This window comes from Dermacentor albipictus, chromosome 2 (assembly GCF_038994185.2).
Source record: "Dermacentor albipictus isolate Rhodes 1998 colony chromosome 2, USDA_Dalb.pri_finalv2, whole genome shotgun sequence".
NCBI classification, from domain to species: domain Eukaryota; kingdom Metazoa; phylum Arthropoda; class Arachnida; order Ixodida; family Ixodidae; genus Dermacentor; species Dermacentor albipictus.
Genome location: NC_091822.1, coordinates 14,238,425 through 14,257,481, shown reverse-complemented (window position 1 = coordinate 14,257,481; position 19,057 = coordinate 14,238,425). Strand labels below are relative to the sequence as shown.

General features: G+C 42.9%; 1 protein-coding gene and 1 long non-coding RNA gene across 23 annotated transcripts in view; one reads left to right on the top strand and one right to left on the bottom strand.

Moving 5' to 3' along the window:
- Positions 1-19,057, bottom strand: part of LOC135910907 (inversin-like) — a 686,529-nt gene that overhangs the window by 218,297 nt on the left and 449,175 nt on the right. The window lies entirely within an intron of this gene.
- LOC139055882 (uncharacterized) lies at positions 6,227-13,965 on the top strand. The gene is made up of 4 exons (XR_011511965.1): positions 6,227-6,453; positions 7,664-7,717; positions 8,781-8,971; positions 10,311-13,965. It is a non-coding gene; the product is annotated as an uncharacterized lncRNA (long non-coding RNA).

The window sequence follows — 19,057 nt, the reverse complement described above, 5'->3', positions numbered from 1 at the left end:
AGAAACAGGAGAAGCTACAACATGTAGCAAGCTGCATAGAAAGATACGTGAAGGAAAGAGGACTAGCCTGCTCTACAGATAAGTCTGAGCTACTGAGGGTAGGAAGGCACCCCACTGATGCACCACTGGAGGTGAAACTGGAGGGGCAAAACATCCCGGAGAGGAACATGATAAGAGTCCTGGGAATGTGGCTACAAGCAAGCAGGAAATGCAGCCACACACTCAGCCTGCTCAGCAAGTCGGCTGAACAGGTAGGCAGAATGATAACCAGAGTCTCCCACCGAAGGCATGGGATGAAAGAAGACGACACGCTAAAACTCGTCAGAAGCCTCATTATCAGCAGGGTAATCTACTCGCTGCCATACCACCCCATGATCAAGAGCGAAACGGAACAAGCAGAAACAATTCTGCGGAAGGCCTACAAGACGGCACTCCACCTGCCAAGAAACACACCGAACGACCAGCTGCTACAGCTAGGGATTAGCAACACCTTCGCCGAACTGGCACAAGCACAGCTTGGAGCACAGCTTCACCGACTCAGAGGCACGGCTACGGGAACAGCGCTCCTGACAAGGTTAGGTCGCGACCCAAGGAGGCATCTCGAGCGATCCGCCGATATACCCGACGAGATGCACAAGACCCTGCAGGTCAATCCCAATCCGAAAAACATGGATCCAAATCTACACGCAGGCGCGGGCAGATTATGTGAAAAGTCATTTAGCCAAACTAGAAAACACGGTTTTCACGGATGCAACACTGTATCCATGGAATAGACATACAAATTACATAAAGGGAGCTTCGGTAGTGGTTTACTACGTAGGCAAGCTAATCACCTGCGCAACTACACGTAGCGCCAGGATAGTGGAAGCGGAGGAGGTCGCTGTTGCGCTGGCGGCGGCTGAGGGTTATCTAAAAGACAAATCAATGGTCATTTTAACAGATTCAAGAAAGACATGCAGGAACTACACAAAAAGTAAAATCTGCAGGGCTGCCTTAGCTATCCTCCGCCAGGTAGAACACCTCAGACAAACCGCAACCCACAAACTAATCTGGATTCCGGCACACACGCGGATAGAAGGAAATGAAAGGGCAGACAGCTTGGCTCGCGAGATCACGTACCAAGTCGAGCGCCCACACGCCCTGGGACAGCACTTCACCGTGGAGGTCGGCTATTCAGAGTTACTGAACTACCACAGAGGCAAGAGAATTAGATGCTGCCCGCCTCACAAAGCCTTAACACAGCAAGAAGCAGCTAGTTGGTGGAGGCTGCAAACGGGAACCTTCTCTAACTTACATATACTAAGCAAGATGTATCCTACACAATTTAGGAACACATGCCCGCGGGGCGGGGCAACCCCCACACTTTACCATATAACCTGGGAGTGTAAACGTAACTACACATTCCACCAACACAAAACCCCGAGTGCGGAGCAGTGGGAGAGTCGGCTCACCAGCTGCGAGCTCGCCGCCCAAAGGGTAATGGTGCAGCACGCAAGCGAAGCAGCGCGGCTCAGTGCAGCCCTGGACTAGGGGCCCAACCCTTCTAAGAAGGTCAAGCGCCTGCAGCGATGAAGACGAAGACCGAACGCTAAACACTGAATGGACCAAATAAAGTTTTTTCTCTCTCTCTCTCTGCCTGACAACTGGAATATCGGCTATCTCTGCGTGCTCTCTGATCCACACCGCTCGCTTCCTGTCTTTTACCGTTATGTCTAGCATTTTTCATTCCATCGCCTTTTGCGCGGTCCTGAAACGGTTCTTAAGCTTCTTTGTTAACTAGGAAGTTTCTGCCTCATATGTTAGCATCGGCAGATCGCAGTATTGTAGACACTTTTTTTTTTCAACGATAGTGGTAAGCTCCCAGTAATGATTAGGTAATGCCTGCTGTATGCACTTCAACCGTTCTTTAATCTTTTGTAAATTTCCTTCTCATGATAAGCGCCCCATGCGAGCAACTGTCCTAGAAAACGAACTGTGCCACACTCTATAGACATGGCAACTTAATGTTTGCCCGCGCGGCACCAGCGCCGAATGCTCCCCTAGCGGACCGATGGAAGTTTCGAAGGTCGTCGTTGCGCTAGCGCGCGCCCGTGTTTTGTACGGCGGAAGCGCTCGTGCACGTTGTTTTTGCGATGGCGAGTGCGACCTCATCAGCCAGGAAATCTGGCACGCAATACTGCTGTGTTGTTGATTGCCACAGCAGCCTCGAAAACACGAAAGTTCGTACGCCACCGGTGAAGTTCTACAGATTTCCGTGGAAGTGGTACGAGACGGACAGACGACAAGCATGGATAACTGCAGAGTGCCGAGCCAAGCAAGTCTCATACGCATTCGCGTGCAATATCCCTGCCGCTCGATAGAAGCGGATTACTGATATGCCTGTTTTTAGCACACGGCCGTTTGTTTAGTCGCGTCGAATTGTGGTGACATCCGCCGTTTGCTAGCGGTAAATGCATGCGTGTGGCGCCGCTAAGCTCGACGACGCGAGCTTGATTCCTGGTCACGGCGACCGCATTTCGATAGGGGCGAAATGCAAGAACACCCTTGTTACCGTGTGCTTTGATTTTTGTGCACGTAAAGAGCCCCCGGAGGGTAAAATTATTCCTGAGACTCCCCATTACAGCGTGCCTCATAATGATGTCGTAGTTTTGGCATGGTTTTGGCACTTAGAACCCCCGAATTTATTTGATTGCACCGTGCCTTCCCTTGCGATTGGCATGGACGAGCTCAAGAAAATTATTTCTGTTTTCCAAACGCTGCAACTTAAATTACTAGTTGTGCAGGTAAAGAAAGGGGCCGCTCGCTAATTTTTTGTGGTAGCAGACTGTATTTAATGCAATCCGCGGTCGTCGCATGCGTCGGTAAGCAGCAGATCGGAAAGCAGCCGCTCGAGACGTGCGCGTTATGCGTGTTGTTGGGCCATGCTTTCTAAGTTCACAATATCTAAGCATGCTTTATGGTAATTACCACCTTGCACATTTTTCCTCATTCACTCTTCCTGCCAAAAATCTTCGTTTCCTGTAGTAGCCAGCCATCGGCGCGAGCTTACATTAGCTGCTCGCCCGACGGGGAACTTGATTTGCTTTGGCGAGGCATGTGTCGCTAATGCTTGCGCTTGTGCTGCTGGTCCCAAGTTAATCCCTGGTTAACGTGGTCTCGGATCATTTCGCGGAGCAGTCTGTACGAGCCATTTCTCATGAGCAGTGAAAAGATACCTTGCTGACTAATGCAATTAGTTGCTAAGACTCCAACATCTGCATTGAATAAGGCGTGATATACATTAAATATTTATTGCAGCATGATATAAGGCAATATGCGCCTGTGTAGTACTTAAATTGTTAATTCTGAGCAGATGAGCTTTGTCTGTTGTGCTCTAGGATTTTGTGTACTCTGGGAAGAAAACTGCCTTAGAGTTCTGGTGAAGCAGCGCACTGACCAGGACAAGGCGGACACACACAAGAAGACATAACACTCGCTGTGCTTGCAACACTCGCTTCGTAGTGATCAGTGCTCCGCTTCACCAACACGGTATGATTATTAATCACCAATTCGCCCAACTTTCCACAGTGCTGCGTTAGCTTTATTATAATGCAGTTCTCTTCGTGGAATTCAGTGACGTTATGTGACAAGAAATGGGCAGTACAAATTACAGGCATCTCCGAATCGCCATATATTAAAGGCGTGTACAGTTTGCCAAAAACATCTTAATTTGTGATTTGCCTGAACCTAAGGCTGAGAGAGTATAAGGAGTTATAAGCTACGCCCCGTTGCTGAAGATGGGAAGAGGGTCTTTCTTGTTAGTATAGTGCCATGCTTATTGGTGCCTAATGCATGTGTTCTTTCTGTACTCGGAGTGCTGATGACACTTCCTGAGAGCCATCAAAAAGCATGCGAATTGCAGCCCCCATTTCGTTGGCAACTGCAAGGGTGACCTAAGTCAGCATCCATCATACATCTCCACCATATTCCACCTGTATACAGAAAGAAAGCACTAGATCGAGAGAGTGCAAAAAGCTATGACTGGCAGTGTGCAAGTATCATAACTTGTAGTACACTCTAAGAAAAAAGAGAGTAAAAAGTGAGTCACGGCAACTTGACTCTCTTTTTTCTTCCGAAGACCCACTTTTGCGCGAGTAGAGTCAGAAAGAAGAGTCAACATTCCCGCATGGGTCGTTTGACTCTCAATAGCACGCTAAGAGTCATGGAAGATCGCCATTCCTCTGATATTCGAGATGAGTCTGGCGAGAGAAAGATTTTAATGCAGGAGAAGAAATACCAGATAAACTCTTCTGTTTTAGGCAGGCCCTCGGGTTCCTGTCCTGGTTGTAATGCCGTGTATCATTCTTTCATCCTTGTCATGTTCTGCAATTACTTCGAACTCTATATATTGATTTTCCTTGACCATGTTTGTTGATACCTCACACGCTTAAGCGATAGCTGGATTCCCATGATAAGGAAAACTTGGATTTGTCACACTGGATTCTGACCATAAGTAAATCTAAAAAAAAGTATTGGCTACTAAAGAGAGCACAGCAAAGAGATAAGTTCAGTAGGTGCAGTCAACAGTGTCGATTGTAAATGTAATTCCGCGACTTAAACTAAATTTTGAAGATTTAAGTTCCAAAATCAATATCTTGTTATGAGGCGCACGGTAATGGAAAGCTGCAGATTTATTTTTAGCAGCTCGGGTTATTTAACGTGTACGGAATGCACGGTTACGCGCGTTTTCGCATTCTGCCCCCGTTGGAATGTAACTGCCGCGGTTGTGGTTGGACCCGTCGCGTCGAGCTCAGCAGCGCAACACCAAAGCCACTGGGCTACCGCAGTGCGTTGCGTTCCGCGGCCACAAACAAATATTAGCGTACGCAACACTGCTTTGGAACCCCCTAGAAATATAAAAACAAAAATACAGCAGTTTCGCCCCAATGCTGCATGAACCACTGCACGAACTATTGCTCGAACCAAGGTTCGTTGTTTCATCGGCTGAATAAACTGCAGTAAACATTCGCTTACTCCTTAAATTAGGAAGCACTGGCTCACGCGCGTACGTGCAAACAACAGATCTCACTCAATGACGGCGAACACTCGCTGTCACAGCGTTGGCGTGACGAAGGGCGCGAACAGAGCGGACCGAACGCTTCTGCTGCCTCTTCCGTCAAAGCGTCTCCGCAAAATTGCGTTATCTGAGCGCCCCCCCCCCCTCCCCCCAGCTTTGCGTCCATCGGAAATTATCACCAAAACAGAGCGAGGGTGGCGCAAGACCGGGCTAGAGCAACGGCTAGAGGAGGAGAAGCGCGCTAAACTAGCGCATCCCGCATCCCTCTCCCGGCTTGCGCGCGTTTTATCACGTGACCTCCTATTGATACTTGGGGCGCCCATCGAGCCCGGCTCAGCCTCAAAAACTTCCTTTAACGCGCACAGCCAACGGCGCGGGATAGGATCTTATCGCACTTGACTTTATACGAAAGCTCACGGTAACACCGACAGATATATTTCGACGGTTGTGTCCATATAATTGCTATCGCAAAATTCGCAATAAATAGAAATTTTCACTAAGGACCAACCACGCTGCTTCTCCATGCCGTGAGAGAGCGGTGAACGATAGTTCTAGAAAATGTGTTGCTAAATCTCCGCCAAATGACTACGCTCGCATTTGGTGACAACGGCACACAGTCGCAAGAACTTGTGGAGGAAATACCGGAGTTCCGGCAGCTTCAGGTGCACTAGATCATTCAGTAACATGGGCGGCTTTGTAGTTCTACCTCACATCAGAGCAAACTGCACTCGACAGAAATAAAGGGCAGCCGCACCGTTATAGCTAAGCAAATTAAGGACAATTACGCCGCGTCTTCACACTTCGAGCTTGCTCCGACAGCCCCCCGATAGATATTTCAAACGTAACCACGCTCGGACGGGCAAATTTTGCTTCTGCCAAGTGAACGTAGCGGGCATTTCAACACGCGTGTTAAATTCATGGCTGTTTCATTCGTGAACATTACTTAAGTGACGTAAAATTATCAGTGAGCAAAACAGTTTTTATTTCAACGCGAGGAAACAAAACCGAAACTAGTGCAACTGTTTTGCTCAGTTGTGCAGATACAAAATGATCCAAAGCCGAAGCCGTCAATAGCATGACGCCATTTTAAAGTTGCGCTGATAGCTGTATCACGCGGGAGTGCGTTGTCGTTGCGTGGTTCTGACAAGGAGGATGCTGCTTAGGGGCGACTGCAACCAAGCGTTGCGGCAAGTTACGGTGGGAGCTTCTGTCCGTGCTGTGTGATTGCGACGAGGGGACCGCCGCCAGCAGCAGCGTATCGCCGATTTCGTCTTTCGGTTTGCACTGCATCTTTCATTGTGATATGGGAGATCGCAACGGACAGAGACGACCAGATGCATACGAACCACTACCAGCGGGGACCTGTGACCTGTGCCATATTTCTCTTAACGTCTCAGGTAAGCATATCAGCTTTTGTTCCGAGTTTACAAACGGCGCGGACTCGGCCCTTCCGGTATGGCTACATTTTGCGCCACGTTTCTCTTGGCAGTTCACAGACGTTTCTTGGGCATGCGTGCGCGTATGTATGCGAAAATACTACTGGCAGACGGAAGCCTCAGGAGAGCATCTTAAATTATTGCAAAGCTGTACTGCCAGGAGAAACACCGTTCTTAACGACTCCGGTGACGAGTGGCCTGTCGCATCGAAAAATCCGTATAATATCAAGTACTGCGTAACTTGAAGTGTAGATACAATACTAGCACCAGTGTGACTTTCGCTGGCGAAGACAGGTAGTCGAAAAGACAGCTTGTGTATTCTGAAGATTTACTAGCGCTTTAGGTATATTACCGCGAATAATAAAAGCGCTACAACGCTGTATGGCAGTGTCAGGCGATGTGGCAGCACAGATATCTTAAGAGCGGTAAAGCGGCTGTATGCACAAGCGAACAGACACAGCGCTTTAAAAGCGCTGAAACAGAAAAAAAATTTATGTGCATTTGGCTGTAAGTAGAAAACACAAAACACGTTAGCTGACAATCTAAGCCGATGTATAATGTTATTATTTTTTATGTAATCTTTATTTTCATGGTGGTAAATATTTAAAAGCATGAATTTGCTGCAACCTTTATATAGTAAATCCTACAAGGCGTACAAAACCTGGCTGTATTATGCGCAGAAGTTGTGGTATTCCTACTGGATTTTTTATTTTGAGTCCGGTGTTTTATGAAAAAGAGGGTCTTTTTATTTGTAGTCTTATGTTAGTGCAGATATTTGGCAAGCAGAAATGAATTGATTGCAAAGTGGTACCTCCTGGTGATCTGCATATAAACCCAAGTTTATCCTGTCTTGGCTATTGTAATGTGCATATAACAATTTTAAGTATATACTGCTGTAGTTGGCTTAGTCACTGTCACGTATTTTGTAAAAGTAGAAGGCTATGATTATTTTACTGTTTTCATGCAGAAATACCTTTCTTTCTTGTACCAAGAAACGCTCACAGCATTGAATGAAATGAAGTGTGGTGTATTATTCTACTAATTTAATAAAGGAAATTTCGTCTGCACTGCATCAGAGATTAGTTTACTTTCTTTTACTAAACAATGCGTTATCTCCTCTGCTACTGCTGTTCTGTGTATTTTTGTAATTTTGAAATGTACTTTATTTTAGGTATTCAAGAAATGCCAACATCCAGAAGACGCCATCTTATCCAGCACGTTATGGGTGAGGCAGATCGTAGCAGGCACTTTCGCATATCTCATTAGCATAAGATGCTATTTGTTGTAATTTTTGTGTCCACTTTCCTGGCCTTTATTCATTTCAGCATTATTGTGCAAAGGGTAATACTTTTACATCGAGATAGAGTAATCGTCCAAAGGAGAAACATGGCTGGAGGTGACGGCACACATAAGCCTCCTTTGTTCGTATCTCTATGTTGCGCAGTTACTCTGTCATTGTCTACCAACAAGCCCAAGTTCTTCATCAGCTACATTTACTAATTCTCCGTTATTACAATTTCATTGATACAACATTGAAAGTACAGAGGTGCACAGGAAGACAGAGACTTGAAATGATGAAGAGGCGTAGAACAAGGAGCATCGCTGGAGCCAATGTTTCGACAAAGAGAAGGAGATAAGTTTTCTTGTCAAAACATTAGCTCCAGTAAAATTTCTTGTTCTATCACTATTTATGATTAAAAGATAGCATTATTGCTCTTGCTGAAGTATTATGCATTATGGAATAAAAATTAGCAGGGTTAAATGTCAGGAATGTGAAATTTCTTGTGTATTTTAATGCTACAGCGAAAGCCAGAAAAACAAGATGTAGAGAACCACATTGTTATTTGTCACTACCCAGTTTGGCCAGCTTCATCAGAGCATGCACTTTGTTGCATTATCGACCACTGGAATTCATTAATTGAATTGCTTCGTTATTACTTATATTTAGAGATGCTGAACTTGTTTTAATGCAGCTTAACATAGTGCGTGTAAAAAATATACAATGACATTTTAAGAGGCTTGCAGTTGACTAGCAGATCATTTGATGGTATGATCTCGGGTTTCCACTGAGCTTCCATGCACAAATCGGATGCACATTCTTTTTTTTTTCATTGCTTGGATTTTCATAAGCATAAGTACCATTTCTTCTTTGTCGATGTTCTAGTTGTGTTGTAGGACCTAACTGCTTACATTTATTTGTATTGGTATCCATGTTACACAGACAGCTGAATTTTTCTTGTAAATTGTGACATGTTAGGACTAAGAGCATTTGTGCAAATTTGCTGCAGGTACACTCTGGTGGCTCCCGCCCTTGCATCCTACCACCACTGTGTCCTGACTACGTCCGCTAGAGAGTTCGAAGCCTTTGGCGGCTCCTGCCACTGCGTCCTGCCACCACCGTGTCCTGACTACGTCCACTAGGGAGTTGGCAGCCTTCGTGATGATGCCAAGCAGGCTGGAAGCCGACAGAAAGATTAAGGTAAATACATGTGATTAAGTGGCAACTTTTTGAGTGAAGTGGCTTGTAGCCACTCAGCAATGAAAGAGTTAACTTCAAAGCAGTTTAGACTCCCTGCTATCTGTGCAGGGATGCTCAAGTCCACGCAGTTTGCCTTAGCCGCCAAAAGGCTATGTGGATTACACGAAATGCGCTGCAAATTTTGAAACCAGTAGGAGACCACTTGTACAATTTTTTTTCTTGCTTAACAAAAAACTGCTCTGATAAAGCTTTAGCAATCTAAAAACAATACAGTGTACACTCATACATGGTAGTGGGCATAAATTTACTAGGACTGCCTCAATAGTAAGTATGCCGATAAACACACCAAAACTGACTGTTTTTGCTAGTTCATCCTCATCTCTGTGCACTGCTGCATAATTTATGTTCCTGAAACCAACTTTTGCATGCAGCACAACTCCTAAATATGTGGATTACATAAATTTGCAGCTTTTGCTGTAAGCCAGATTAATGAAAATAAAGTTAATAGGCCATTTTGTCTATTTTTAATGACCCATAATAAACTGAGCAGTGGCTAATAAGCAGTTCAATTTTTGGTGTAAGGCCTCTCTTTATTGTCCTGAAAAATTTGGCCCCCTTAATGAAGGAACCAATTTTTCTGCAATGCCTTTTATGATGCATAGATTGGTGCATTACACAAAATCTCACTTAGTGCTTGCGCCAGTAAAAAAACTTTTTAAGTTAAGTATTTCTTGAAATTAACATTTGCGCTATATTGAAGGGCCTCCAGTTTTTCAAAAAAAAATTTCAAGTGGTCGTGTGCCAGGTTGGTACAGCTCGCATGGAATAGCCTACTTACACAAATAGGGAGGGCCATGCCCTCCGTGGTTGCTCAGTGGCTGTGTTGGGCTGCTGAGCACGAGGTCGTGTGATCGAACCCCGGCCACGGCGGCCGCATTTCGATAGGGTTGAAATGCGAAAACACCCGTGTACTTAGATTTAGGTGCACATTAAAGAACCCCAGGCGGTCGAACTTTCCGGAGTCCTCCACTACGGCGTGCCTCATGATCAGAAAGTGGTTTTAGCAAGTAAAACCCCATAATTTTAAGTTTTTTTAGGGAGGGCAAAGTAAACTTGACTTTATGTTAAGATACTATTATTGATCTACAAAAGACAAAATGAAACATTCCATCCTATAAGCAGCTCTTCACACTCATTTACACTTTTGCACATTTTTATACCTGAAGTCTGGTGGCTTGTGTCTGTTTTCATTATCTGCTATGTGCAGATGGTAAACTTCAGGTTTGCCCTATGGTGAAGAATATTGTGGTGCTTATAGATATCGATCTATGTTTTTCAGGTTGCCTCGAAATTTTACCAAAGCCGTACCACACACTCGGGCAAGGCCTTTTTGCAAATGGCGTATAACCAGGCTCAACGCATGAGTGTCGAGTGAGTCTGGAGATCAAGGCAACCTGCTGTGCAACCAGCATGCAACCTTTGGTGGCCCCTCTACATGTTCCACCTATTTCACAGCTGCACCTCCGCCGCAACTTATCCAAACAGCATCACCAACTGTGGTCACTCATCGAACCATGGATGAATGTTGGGGTGGAGTGATTTGAAGAGACATTCTATTTGTCTCTTCAAATTCTTAGCAAATACTTGTGTTATTATAGTTAATATGTGTCTTTAGTGCCGAGTTTTTAATGGTTCCTTTCTATTAGAATTCTTACCATCGATTCCTGGTATTATAATGTATGTCTTTATGCCCAGTTTTTCGTAGTTGTTTCGTACTTGTGTATGTAATTGATAGGTTCATACTTGTTATACAGAAGGCTAAAATGCAAACTTACAGCATTTTTTTTCTTTCTTTTGATAATCTACAGCACTGCAAAGGGTTCAAGAAATGTAACCTAACGTGGGCTCTTGTGCAGGAAAAATTTAAGAGCAATATAGAGTACTTATTTCAAACACCCATTATTCTTGGAAAAGTCAAGAATATAGGAGCACAAAAGAGAAAATATTAAACTAGAGAAACATGAGTTCCCCTCATAAGTCTGATAATAATGCGACTTCCTTTCACTGCAAAGATACCAGTAATGTACTCGCATACAAGGTTTCAAACAAGAAAGCTATGATGCCCTTGGCATTTCTCAGTGCCTATTTGCCACACTGACGAATGTCAAAGGCATCGTAGGTTTCATGCACACATTGGTTGTGCTACACTTTTGAGTATTGCATTTCTCAAACACAAAGGTTTACAGCAGTGCTTTAAATAGCAAGTGCATTTCCTAATTTATTAGTACAAGAGTAACAGTACAGATCATGTAAAAATTATTTTACAGACTATATGTCCATGGATGCACGCTTCTGATGACATAGCAGTGACGTGTTCGTGGGATGAATGTCTTTATTTCAGATTTAAATATTGGCTTCCAGGTCTGGGTTAGTCTCCTACACTGAGTAGTCTAGGTCAGAGCCCATTTACTAGAGAAATTGAATTAAACTAGGAATTATAAACATGAAAAGATCTTGTTTAGGACACCAATAAGACAATCAGCAAGGTTCTTTGGTTATTCATTACCAAATTTGTGAGGATATATTTTATGACTGGTTTCAATATTGTGAAAACAAATATTTGTTTATTGTCACACTAGAGTTGGCTGCCCCCATTTGTATACAACCCCTTTACAGGCTAAAAATTCAGTGTGTTACCCTATTTACTCGCATAATGATCGCACTTTTTTGTAAAAAAAATTGACTCAAATTCAGGGGTGCGATCATTACGCTGGTTAAATTTCCCGCAAAAAGAAAAAAATATATTATCTGGCATTTACTACGGGATGACAACAGGTCAACAAATAGGCGGCTGCTGCTGTATGTAGTGCAGGACACGAAAAAAAATGGTGGCCGGCAGAGCAAGCCGAACGCGCTGATTGCGTTTTTCTTCTCGTGAGTACATTACAGTGCATTCAAACAGTTTCTTCCATATTAGTAATGAATAACATCGGCGAGTTTGCGGCAATAGCATAGCCATGCCCACTTTGAGGGGACAGAGATGGGCGCGCTTAGCTCTGCCAGTGACATAGGAACACATGGTGGGCATGCTGCGGAAACTGCGGCATTTGTCTTCACCACTATCCTAATGCGGCACGTTTCCGCTAAGGGTGGGCGAATATCTTAGCTGCGTTACAAACGTCGGCGAATGAATAGGGTACACTTCTAACGTATCAGTGTAAACGTGGCTGCTATCATTGCCGCTCGCGATTTGTTGCGTGCCCACAAGTGCAGATGAGAAGAATCGAAAGACGCCTTTTTTGTTGTTTTTGTTGACCACAACCATTATAAAGCCTACACATAATAAAGGAAAGTTTGGTTGTAGCTTTTTTTTGTCGTAGAAGTGCAGAAAGTGATGAAAAGAATGAAATGGGGCATCTGCTTAAGAAAGTTTTTTGCATGCAGTCTGCTTGGTTTGTCTTGAAGAGTCGTTCGCATAGCAGTCAACAGATGGTAAGCGTGATCATTATTAGCTAGATTTGGCACATGACACATCGCTGCGGCAAGTTCGGGGTGAAATCGATACATGGGAAATTTTAAAAATCGAATTTTGACGACAAAATTTAGGAGTGCGATCATTACGCGAGTGCAATCATTATGCGAGTAAATACGGTAATAGGCTGTTTTTGGTTTCGTGCACTCTATGTTAAGGGATGCAAATGGTGACATACAACAGAATGCAAAAATGACTAATGAATTCAAGCAGGGCATGGGGCTTTTTAGGCAGATGCGTGCGTGTGCTATTTATAAAGCTCCCCATGGTATGCCTGAAGGCATTTTCTAACACTTTGGTAGAATACACTGACACCCCCTTATTAACTCTTCGAAACAACTCTTTTATATATTTGTACTAGAGATTTGAATATACTGTCATTCATAAAGTGTTTTATTAGATTTGAATTGTCATTTATTTTTGTGTAGCTGCTGTTTTTCAGTTATGTCCTACACAGTGGCAAAATATTTTTGTGGGCACTTTCCTGTGTATAAAATTTTCAGTAATAGCTTCATGCTGTATCTTATTTAGCTACTCGTATACTGCAAAGTTGTGGTACCTATCCAAATGGCTTGTACAATTACTGGAACTATGCAAAAATATATTAGGCCACATTAAATAATTTTACAGATTGCAATTTCAATTAGATATCAGCATTCTGCATATCTTGAAGAGTACGTATGCCAAATTTCGAAGTATAGGACAACTATAAGTGCATAAGGTTATTCTCATGCTATTGTGAGAAAATGTTTTTGAAGTATATTCAATAGTTTTTTTTTTTCACAATAGCATGAGAAGTATGCAAGATTAGTAGGCAGGCTTCTCTGCCTGCCTACTAATTTTGCATACTTCTAGTAACTTTACATGCTCTTTGAATAGATATCGGCACTTTGCAGTCTACAAAGAGCTGAGGTAGCTACAGCACACTGCTTTTTGTGAAAATTTACACAATAAAGTGCCCGCAAAGATCAGTGTATTTTCCCATTGTGTAGGACATAACTCCAGAAGCAGCTAAAGAAATACTGACATATATGACATCTGCATGAAGAACTCTACAATTTGCTCTCTTTTCAAGCCTCTAGCACGAATAATAAGACTGTTTCGAGTAATATTCAATCAGCAAAACATGCCCCTTGCTATAGTGACCTACAACCTAGAAACGCAAATTGAACGCAAGTCTTTTTGTTGAAGCGACTCTGGGCTGTCTTCCCAAGGGCTTCTGTTAAACACTGAAATTTCCTGCATTTACCAGAAGTGCAATACTCAAATGTTTGTGTATGTGCAATTGGTATTGGCAAACTAACAGAAAAAAAGACAGTTCTGTGAAATGAAGAATTGACTATAACTTTGTTCGACATTTACATTTTGACTCCATATCTTTGTTTTGTGCTTTGTACTGAGTGTTTCAGCAGTGACTGCCGCTAAAAATTGAACATAACTGCTTCATGATAATGCGACAATTTTCGCTAACAGAAATTTGTAGTACTGGCAGGCATTATAATTACCGTACTCAATAACGTCTAGTTTGTAAGAACTCAGACTAGCACCAGTTCCGAGATACACAACCCAAAAAGACATGATCAGAAAGGTTTATCTTCCACACAGAATTGTCCCATAAAGCTTACAAAATGTTTTGTGGCTAAGTAATATCTGCAACAGCAAAGCATGTTCCACCAAGTATGACGATAAATATTTCAGAGTTGTCAGTCTGAGGACTCCTACAAACTAACAATACCTTCAGCACTGACTAGCCTCAATAATAGGAGGTCAGCCATTTTGCTGAAATTAATAAAACTTCAATTATTGTGATCTTGTTTACGAAAACATTTGCAATTGTAATTCAGTTCTAGTATCTGTCACTTTTGTAAATATTTTCCAATTAGTTTTTCAGACTACAATTTTTGGTAATAGAGGTATTCATAGCAGAAAGATCTAGTACATGGCACTTAATAATAAAGGTACTGGTCATCGTAGACTTTCTGTTGCACAGCTGTTTCTTGAAATCTGAAAGGATGTACCCGCCTCCTTATGTTAGCTAGAAACGGAAATCTGTCAGTATGTTTTGTTTAAAATACAGCTGATCAACCCGATAGGCTGCTTGCCAAATATAAATTATAACGATAATAGTGAAGGACCATAATAACAGAGTGATGCTGACTCATAACTATGCCCAGCTACATCCACGCAGCTGTGCCATACAATGTGCATGTGTTCAGAAGAGCCAAATGCCCCAGAGAGAAAGCAACAGTAACTCATTGTTTGTCATCTTGTTCAAGCAGATTATGCGCTAGCTGTAATTTATGCTCAGTAAATACATAAATCAGTCATGTCAGGTGTCTTACTTTAGGTTGCAAGTTCGAAGTTCTTGTAATCTTGCTTGTTTTTATTTTGTTTTCTTTGTGAGAATGAGTCACTTGGTTGCCTTCGCACATATTCTCAAAACTGTTTCATCACTGGGAATCAGGAAATTTAATTTGCATATGAAATTCCCAGTTACTAATTTGGTAGGCTTTGAGCTTAATTCTCTTATCTTTTATATGTTTATCTACCAAGTAGTCTTATCGTTCATTGAAACATATCCATGTAATGCAGAGAGGGCACCCAAATTATAAATATCTCTTCTTGCTTTCTACCCTGCTCTGGTGTTTTCAAAACCTAGCATTGGTGCAATGGCCTGTCTGCAGAAAAGTAGTAAAGTGGCTAAATTTAAAGGTCAACAACATATTTAAGATACAAAGCAAAAATATAAGTTCGCAATTGTCCCCCATAACGAGAGTTCTGCTTAGAATTAAAAAAAATTGACATCCTGCTGTGGTGTGAGAATTGCTTTGGGTTCCAAGGGGACTACGTAGCACCTGTACTAGTGTATACAAAGCAAAAAAAAAGATCACTCCAGATGGGAGTGGCAGTGGGAAGTCAAGCACAGATGCTTTATTTCACGCACCATTAATGTGGTTTATCATCTGCTCCTGTTGTATGGGAATGCATACATTGGGAAGACAATCCTTTGCGCCATTGTTACCTTAGCGGGACACCAGAGAAAGGTAGAAATCGAGAACAGGTATTCACACTTGGTTGCCCACAGTGTGTTATTTGGATGTGTTTCACTCTACAAAAGACTACTGTGGTAGGTAATCATAATGACAAAGACAAAAGAATTAAAAGAGGTATGTGTCTGTCATCCGTCCGTGACCTCCAGTGTTTATAGAAACACTTCTTTGTGTATATGTGCCAAGCCGTAGGGAGGCTTTACGTAACTCAGTCATGCTTGCTAAGCTAAAGATTGGAATAAGGAAAATCACAAGAACATTGTATGAGTGATTTATAAATGTGGCACCTAAAGTAACTTATTCATGTATGTCCTGAGGATAGATTACAGCCAGTGCATAATGTGCTCTTACAGGATGACTTGTGATGAGTAAAAGAAGCCTTCCTCACATCTTCCTCTTTGTTTCTTTTGAATCTTTGTGCACTATGTGTATTGTTACAGCTGCGTGCATGCGGCTGGGTATAGTTTGTTTATGTGTTCTGCTTCCCCTCTTGTACTCGTCATTCATGCGCTATCTTTGCCGTAACAAAATACAGCTGCCTGTGCTACTTATTTTGTCAACGTGTTTGGATTATGGAAAGTTTTGTATTAGCGGTTATTTCTACCTGTGAAATTGTCTGTGTCAGCTATTTTACTTAGTCTTGCAAAAGTATGCTTCTCAACATAAATGATCAGTGTAAGTGTTGCTGTATTTATTTTTGTAATTTTGTCAGTTATGAGGTTTTTATACACTGTTGCATGTTGTATGACAGAATAAAATTGATGCACAACTTTTTAATGTGGTGTTTTTCAGATCAATTTTCATCACGCTAACATGCACAAATTGTGTGGGAAAAAGTGCCAACAAGAGTACCATAAGGTAAGACAGCTGTTTTTACTATTAGACTGGATTATCAATTGCCAACCACTTGTTTTCAGCAAGCATAGCATAATGCATAGATAATGTAATCTAAGTTGGAATATTGTTTTTATTGCACTTCATTATATGGGTCTCCTTTGTACATAAGTGCAGCCTCTCTTATTTGTTATGTGTAGCTTACTTGCTTATAATGTTAAGTCGTAAGTTAAGTCTTTTAGAACAGGGAAATAGGTTGAACTTATGAATATTTTGACATATTATAAGAGACTTGTGCGGTGGTGAATTAACCTTCTACATGAGTTACATAATATTTTGGGGTCTCATTATGGTTCTGAGTGGCATTGCAGTGTCATGCATATGCAGCTGCAGGCTACATATTGGATATTTATTTAAGACTGTTTTGCTTAGTTGGCTATTGAATCCAGTTTAATGGTAAAGAGAACTGTCTTGCTTTCATAGTGATTCTGTGCTGACTTATACATTTGAATTTTCCAGAAGACAGTAACAAAGATTGATGAAATATTAACTTTTTCTTGCTAACCTGCCATGTGCTTTTTGTCAAGTTTACTGTGGATTCTTTGTTATCCTATGTTGTCTTTTCATAGTAGTCTTCTTGAGAACTAGCCGTAGTCGTGTGTACTTACAGCAAGAGTTGTTGACACATTTTAAAAAGCGGCTCGACACTGCCATCCAAGAGTGAAACGACTTGCAAGAGGCCGCATTTGCCGCTAGCATTTGCAAGAGGCCGGCACTACGCACTAAGGGTAACTTGACACACATGGTGGAGTCATCGAGCTCGTCTAGAATAGTTACCTGAATCATTCTTGCAGTGTTCACGAGACACTTTATCTTGAGTCGTTCGACTCATTTAGAATTGTTAACGGACTCCCTCAGCACTAGTCTTGTAACCCTTTTGAGAGGGTATAGGCGACTATTACAACAGAGTATGCATGACTATTGTGTGCAGAGTCACGCGAACACCTTGATTGAGCACAGATAGTCTCGGGACTCTCTGCCAAAAGAGAGTTCGGGTGTCTCCCACAAAGTGAGTCGTATACGTGACGAGTCCAGACTCTTCGAAAAGAGTAAGGGATACTCTTTTTTTTCTTAGTGTGTAGTAGCACTCTTGTAGAATAATATATGCACAAAATCAAAGGAACGTCATCTTTGCCAACGTATTATTGGGAGTAATTTCCGCAACAAATAGGCACACATAATGTCTCATTTCTATGCGATGCAGATGGGAGCGGCGCCTAACAGACCAATGGCAATCACAGCAGTCTTAGCAGTCAGCACAACCGGGTGGACATGTGCTTTCCTACTGCAGCTACACACATGTGAAACAAGCTACAGAACATGCCTTTCTGAAGTGACGGAACCATAAACAAGCAGCCCAATAGATCTGCAGTCATCGAGTAGTATGACAACAAAAGTTCTTGCGGCCAGAGTGACTTATGTTGTAATTCAAATAAAAGTGCCTAAATTTCCAAACTTGGTGCTTACCTCTAACTCGACAACGTATACGATCTTGTCGGACATCTGTGACACGCACTTGGCTTTCACTGTCACATCATCGTCCACAATTTGTTCAACGCCATACATGTTCGGAAGCAGACGCTCCGCATTCGTGATGTCGCCGCCACGAAAAAAGCTGTCGGCGTCGGCAACCTTCTGAAACCGCACTGCAATCTTTGTATCGCTGTTGCGCAAGCAGGCGATCTGCCGCCGTCGAAAACGGAGCGCTGTGAGCATGAGCAACGATGAAAAGCGCGGACGAAACAATGTAAACAAAGCGGAGACTGCGCCACGACGCGACCGTGCAGCTTGACGTTTCCACATTTGGGGCGCTGTCAGGAGGCGCAGTAGCGCCGCCTGGCCATGGATTTCTCGTGCATAGGCTGACTTACCCGCCGTGGTTGCCTAGTGGCTACGGTGTTGGGCTGCTGAGCACAAGGTCGCGAGATCGAATCCGGGCCACGGCGGCCGCATTTCGATGGGGGCAAAATTCGAAAACACCCGTGTGCTTAGATTTACGTCCACGTTAAGCAACACCAGATGGACGGAATTTCTGAAGTCCCTCACTACGACGTGCCTTATAATCAAATCGTGATTATGGCATGTAAAACCCCATAATGTAATTTTTCTTAATGGCTTACTTGTTTCCTATCCAGGGTATAGAGTATTGTGTTTGTCTCCTACATATTAATCTTCAATCCTGCTCTTACACTTTCTCGGTTCCCAGATTCGCATACATGGCTGGTATTGGCCAATAGATGACATTAATCAATAAGGGTGCTTGGATCAGTGTGCTTCTTCCTAGTGCGTATACTTTATGACGCAGTTTATTAAACAGCCAGAAATAAGCAAAAGGCTAAGTTTCTAATTTTGATAGGAATTGCGTAGTTGCGGAAGCAAGACTATCGCCTGCTCGGACGCGCCCGCTCGCGTGGGAATGAAACACTGCTTATCAGTGTCGCCGGGTCCCGCTATTTTCATTAGTCTTGAAGACTCGTCTCGAAACACAAAGGCAGGCCAGACGTACGCTTTCCGGCGCACGCTAACTTCTGACCACTTCTGGTTAGATGCCTGCTCTGATTTCGCTTCGTAATGACCTACAGATAGCGCATCAAGAGAGCAAGTTAGATG